This window comes from Eriocheir sinensis, chromosome 1 (genome assembly GCF_024679095.1).
Source record: "Eriocheir sinensis breed Jianghai 21 chromosome 1, ASM2467909v1, whole genome shotgun sequence".
NCBI lineage: Eukaryota > Metazoa > Arthropoda > Malacostraca > Decapoda > Varunidae > Eriocheir > Eriocheir sinensis.
Genome location: NC_066509.1, coordinates 15,097,217 through 15,103,988, shown reverse-complemented (window position 1 = coordinate 15,103,988; position 6,772 = coordinate 15,097,217). Strand labels below are relative to the sequence as shown.

General features: G+C 48.9%; 1 protein-coding gene across 3 annotated transcripts in view; it reads right to left on the bottom strand.

Annotated features, from left to right (window-relative positions):
* LOC126995435 (uncharacterized) overlaps positions 1-6,772 on the bottom strand; it is a 121,706-nt gene that overhangs the window by 112,323 nt on the left and 2,611 nt on the right. The window contains exon 1 of one of the 3 annotated variants that reach the window (XM_050855002.1): positions 6,001-6,245. The exons of the other annotated variants lie outside the window; for them this stretch is intronic. The gene's annotated coding sequence lies outside the window, so the exon portion shown is untranslated. Of the gene's footprint in view, positions 1-6,000; positions 6,246-6,772 lie in introns of those variants that run through there. 3 annotated transcript variants of the gene reach the window in all.

The following is a 6,772-nucleotide window of genomic DNA, read 5'->3' as shown; positions in this document are numbered from 1 at the left end:
TATGCAAGAGTTAACCAGCATCTTCACTCTTTCATCCCTCACGCTGGTAAACTCTGGAACAATCTTCCTTCATCTGTATTTCCTCCTGCCTACGACTTGAACTCTTTCAAGAGGAGGGTATCAGGACACCTCTCCTCCCGAAACTGACCTATCTTTCGGCCACCTCTTTGGATTCTTTTTAGGAGCAGCGAGTAGCGGGCTTTTTTATTAATGTTTGCTTTTTGTGCCCTTGAGCTGTCTCCTTTTGCTGTAAAAATATATATATATATATATATATATATATATTTATATATATATATATATATATATATATATATATATATATATATATATATATATATATATATATATATATATATATATATATATATATATATATATATATATATATATATATATATATATATATATATATATATATATATATATATATATATATATATATATATATATATATATATATATATATATATATATATATATATATATATATATATATATATATATATAAGGCTAAACGCTTCTCTCAAACTTTCTATAAAAACTCCACTTTGGACGATTCTGGGCACATTCCTCCTACTCATCCCCCTTCTGACTCCTTTATGTCTGTTATTAAGATTCTTAAGAATGATGTTTTCTATGCCCTCTCTGGCCTCAACTCTCAGAAGGCTTATGTACCTGATGGAGTGCCTCCTATTGTCCTTAAAAACTGTGCTTCCGTGCTGACACCCTGCCTGGTCAAACTCTTTCGCATGCCTGTCAAGATCTACCTTTCCTTCCTGTTGGAAGTACGCCTTCAAACAGCCTGTGCCTAAGATGGGTGACCATTCCAATTCCTCAAACTACCGCCCTATAGCTTTACTTTCCTGTATTTCTAAAGCTTTTGATTCAATCCTTAACCGGAAATTTCAAAAGCACCTTTCCACTTCTGACCTTCTATCTGATCGCCAGTATGGGTTCCGCAAGGGGCGTTCTACTAGCGATCTTCTTGCTCTCTTAACCTCAGGCCTTGCTATTGTTGTGCTGGAAGCTTCCCCCGGCGTCTATGGGCCTCTAAAAGGGTCCGGGAAGAACGAGCAGGGGGTAGGGGAGCAAGGCCTCGTCCGCGCCCCGTGGGGCGCGGCCAGGCGCCAGGCGGGAAGTGTTGCCAACTCGCATATATTTTTGCTACATGTTCTTATATGATCTAAAATATACTGTAACATTCTAGACTGTACTGTTCTGGATATATATAGGAGAAGAAGGCGAGAGAGTCCCAGTCCCAGTCATAGTAAGCTAGTGGTAAGTGAAGAGTCCGAGTGAAGTGTAGCTACTACTAAGGAAGAATATTAAACTACAGAAACTCTGTAAAGTGTTTACAAATCTCCCTCCCACGGAGTCTCCTGACGGCGACACGGAACCCAAGTACACGTCTGGCATAACACTGGTATCAGGAGTGTAGCCATTTGTTTTTTCGCCATGGAGACTCGTTCCCAAGCTGCCCAGAGGGACGACATGTTCTTTTGGAAGCCTTGAGACTACAGGGGGAGAAACAAGAAAGAGCACACCAAGAACTCAAAGAACAACAAGAAAGAGCACAGCAACAACAAGAAAGAACGCTCCAAGAACTCAAAGAACAACAAGAAAGAGCACACCAAGAACTCAAAGAACAACAAGAAAGAGCACAGCAACAACAAGAAAGAGCACTCCAAGAACTCAAAGAACAACAAGAAAGAGCACAGCAACAACAAGAAAGGTCACAGCAACAACAAGAGGGTACACTCCAAGAACTCAAAGAACAGCTAGAAGATCGCTTCACAGGATTACAGCTACAGCTAAAAGCAGTACTAGATGGAAGTGAGTCAGTGCGAAGAGAAATGACTGATGTGACCACGAACTTGAGACAACGCCTGATAGAAGTGGAGAAAGAACACACAAATCTTCAACAAGAGATGGAGGTGGTACGGGAGACGACACACAAAGAAATATTAGAAGTAAGTGACAGAGTGAAGGCCCTTGAAGACTGCTTGGCTGGAAACGGACAGCCAGTGCCTGCAGGGGCTAGTTTTTTTTTTTTTTTTTTTTTTTTTTTTTTTTTTTTTTACATTGTGGCCTATTGCGCTGGTAGGCTTCTTCCCGGTGGATCCTGATGGTCGGTCCAAGGCTTCTTTCCGGTGGGTCCTGATGGTCGGCCCAGCCCGTTCTGGCGCAGGCAAGTGTTTATAGTGGCGCCATCATGCATTGGCTCATGCTGCCCTCCCAGAGCTCATCTTTGATCCTAGAATCTAGAGTCCGGGCTGATAGGTGGTCTTCTGGACAGCATGTGGGTAGTTTTAAGCCAATCGGCGGCGGATGAAAAATCCCAGCTTGGTGGCACCGGGCGGGGATTGAACTCGCGTCCTCCTGAACACGAGGCCGTTACTCTGACGACTCAGCCACCGCCTCCCAGTTGCACCCAAGATGCTTCTCCTACGCAAGTCCGGGGTAGTTTGAGCCCTGTTTCGCCTGAGTTTATCCCCGCAAGAAGTTCCGCCAGCCCCATGAGTCTGCTGGGTTCGCCTGTTAGAAAGAAGCCTCAGGAGTTTGATGGCAAGGTCTCCTGGGAGGCTTACCGCGCTCAGTTTGAGCTGTTGGCAGCTCGGAACGGATGGGATGACCAAGAGTGCGCGGTACAGCTGGCCACTAGCCTGAAAGGGGCGGCGCTGGAGGTTCTTGCTCAGCTCGACAATGCGACAAAGGGCAGCTACAGTGGGCTGGCACAGGCGCTGGAGCAACGATATGGGACCAAGCACCAGAACGAGCTCTTCAGGGTTAGGCTCAGAACCCGCAACAGGAGGCGCGGCGAGTCTCTTCAGGAACTCGCTCAGGACCTTGAGAGCATGGCGCACAAGGCATGCCCAGGTGCCACCCCTGACCTGCTGACGGTTTTGCTGCGTGATCAATTCATCGATGCCCTGGACAGCCCTCAGCTGAAGATACAAGTGAAGCAAGCTAAGCCAACATCAATGCAGGAAGCTCTTGCACGTGCCATGGAGTTTGAGTCCTTTGTTAGGTCTAGTTGGTCAAGTTTCAGGGACGACTCGACTTCTGGCTTTAGGGCACGAAAGGGCGCTGTCAGCGACACAGACAGGTTCCAAGGAACGTGCTGGTACTGCGAGAAGGTTGGGCACAAGGAGAACGAATGCTATAAGAGGAAGAAGGAATATGAAGGTGGCGCTAGGAAGAAGCCCAGGGAAGGACCCAAGTGCTGGAGCTGTGGAGAAAAGGGGCACTGGAAGAATGAGTGTCGGAAAAATGTGCCCCCGGCGAGGGACCACCACTCGGGCGAGGGAAGAAGGAGAACTGGTTCACGGGGGCAACGACCAGTCTGTCCTGTACATGCCCCGAAGATATCAATGTGCAGGAAAACCACCATGACGGGCTGCCGAGTGGAACAGACAGCGGAAGTGCCATGGGAGGACTTGGGAAAACTGCAGCAGGAGGACCGAGATCTGAGACCAGTTATGGAGTGGCTGAGTCAATCGTCAACGCGACCTGGGTGGGAAGTAATCTCGAGAGAAAGCCCTACCACCAAGAATTACTGGACTCAGTGGGACACTCTTCGGATGAACAACGGGGTGTTGCAGCGACGCAGGGTCTCTCATGATGGTCTTGATCATTACTGGTCCACGGTGCTACCTGTGAAGTTCCGGGAAGGCGTCTTGAAAGAAATGCACGACAGCATCACCAGCGGACACCTTGGGGTAAAGAAGACACTGAGTCGCCTGCGCCAAAGGTTCTACTGGGTTGGCATGAGGAAGGACGTGGAAGAATGGTGTCACGCGTGTGAGGTGTGCTGTGCAAAGAAGGGCCCCAAGAAGCGTCACCGTGCCCCACTGCAACTATACCAGGTTGGAGCCCCCATGGAACGGGTGGCAGTGGATATAGCAGGAAGCCACTACCATCGCCAAGGTTTTGGTGGAGGAGTTCTTCTGTCGCTTCGGTGTGCCTAACGAGCTCCATTCCGACCAGGGAAGGAATTTTGAGTCAACAGTCCTTGCTGAGTGCTGCAAGCTTCTGGGTATCAAGAAGACCCGGACCACCCCTCTGCACCCACAGTCAGATGGAATGGTGGAGAGGTTTAATTGGACGTTGGGCCAGGAGTTGGCCAAGCAGTGCAACAACGCTCAATCTTCATGGGATCAGAAGCTGCCTGCGCTTCTCATGGCCTACAGGTCTGCCGCCCACGAGACTACGGGGTATTCACCGGCAAAGCTGATGTTTGGACGTGAGCTGCGATTGCCGGTGGACCTACTGACAGGAAGGCCTCCTGGGGAAAGCCTTCCAAGGGACGCCTCCAGTTTTGCCCGTCAACTAGAGGAACGGCTGGAAGAGGTGCACCATCAAGTCCGTGGTGCCTTGAAGTTCTCCGGGGAGGCCATGAAGCGCGGTTACAATATGAGGGCAAGCCACGTTGACTTCAAGGAAGGAGACCAAGTCTGGCTTTACAACCCGCAGAGGAAGAAAGGACAGTCTCCGAAGTTACAGAGCCCCTGGGAAGGCCCTTATACTGTGCTAGAACGCCTCTCCGACGTGACTTACCGAATCCGGAGAACGGAAAGAACCAAGCCGAAAGTTGTCCACGTCAACCGCCTATGGAGGTACCACGGTCCGGGAAACTACACCTGGAACAACTACAGACAACCAGCAGCCGACGAGAACGCAAGGGACGTCCAGGACCGAGAGGAGGTCGACGACGACATGGACCTTTCAGCCGAGGGAGATAACCTCCCGGCTTCGGCAGATGTTCCAGGGACACCCCAAGAAGCGGACGACGACGAGGCGCACCAGGAGACAGACGCGCAGGAGGCACCGAGCAGAAGACAGAGACAACGCAGGCGTCCACAGCGATACGACGATTATTATGTTTTTGATTAATTCTCTTATGTTTGTATATAGTTAAGTGTGTGATCGGGACGATCACAATTAAGAGGGGGGGATAGTGTTGTGCTGGAAGCTTCCCCCGGCGTCTATGGGCCTCTAGAAGGCTCCGGGAAGAACGAGCAGGGGAGCGGGGAGCAAAGCCTCGTCCGCGCCCCGCGGGGCGCGGCCAGGGGGCGAATTCTGAGAAGAGCCGTAAGTTAAGGTCCGCGCGCTGCCTTATCTTCACCAAGGCGCCGTTGGCTACGGCTGCGCTACGGCGCCGTATCTCTGCATTCCTTTCCCATACTCAATACTTTTTAAGGCCGCCGTAAGGGGACCTTAAGTGCGCGCCGCTGCAAGGCGGCCGCGTCTCAGTGGCCAATCAGGGGCAAGTTCTAGTCGGCAAATAGGAAGCGTCGACCAATCGCGGGATGTAAACACAAATTAGCTGTTGTGCGAACGTTCCCGCGGTGCCCACCCTCTCACGACAATGGAGCCTCTCTCCTCACCCCCTACCTTGCCCCCTACAAAGAAAAGGAGGCCGAACTTTTCGGAAGAGGAGCTACTAATGCAAATAGCAGTGACACAAACCTAACCTACCTTTGTTCATAACCTCAGACATTCAGACTATGCTATATTCTATATGCAAGCTAACACTATTTTTGTGAAAAGTTACCTTTAACATTTATCAGCACTATGGTATATATACAACACTTGCAACACAGTGATGTCCCTGCTCACCCACGCGTGCAAGATACTACGTTGCGAAGGATGGGGGGTGGATCCCCAAGTTTGTAGGATTTAGGAAGGCAAATATGAGGAAAATGGTGTCGTGCGCGTAAACTGCATGCATATATATTTACTCCGTCTTCAATTGTGATGCTGTCCATAAAGTATGAGTGCATAGGAACATGGCAACATACCTATCTACTAACTAGTTCTTTGCAACTCCACATAATACAAATGTATCATTGCAAGAGGCAGCGGGAAGACCTCTCACAAGTTTTCACCAAACTTCCTAGTTACTGTATTACTAAACATCTTACTGATAGTTCATTCACTTCTTACAGTTGTATAAGTAGTATAACTACGTAAACATCGTTTATATTCATTTCATACCTGTATGAAGGCTGTATGTTCCACTCGTAGCAGCAAAGGCGTGCAGGGAGAGGAGGCCGTAACTCACTTAGGGCGGCCCACACCCGCCTTAACCTGCGGCGCCGTAACTCTCCTCAAAATGGCCGCGCCGATGTTTTGAGTATACCAGCGGAAGCGCTACGGCCGGACTTGCGGCGCCTTAACCAGATACGACGCCGTAACTTCGTTTCAGAATCCGCCCCCAGGCACCAGGCGGGAAGTGTTGCCAACTCGCACATATTTTTGCTACATGTTCTTGTATGATCTAAAATATACTGTAACATTCTAGACTGCACTGTTCTGGATATACATAGGAGAAGAGTGCGAGAGAGTCCCAGTCCCAGTCATAGTAAGCTAGTGGTAAGTGAAAAGTCCGAGTGAAGTGTACTACTAAGGAAGAATATTAAACTTCAGAAACTGTGTAAAGTGTTTACATATCTCCCTCCCACGGAGTCTCCTGACGGCGACACGGAACCCAAGTACACGTCCGGCATAACACTATCATTTCCGATTGAGGCAAAAGGAACCTTGTGTCCTTTAATGCCTCAAAAACCCAATTTCTCCACCTATCAACTCGACATAATCTTCCAAACACCTACCCCCTATTCTTCAACAAGACTCAGCTGCCACCTTCTTCAACACTAAACATCTTTGGTCTATCCCTAACTCAAAATCTTAACTGGGAACTTCACATCTCTCTCACTAAATCAGCTTCCTCAAGGTTAGGCGTTACATACAGAGGCCTTGTCCGCCC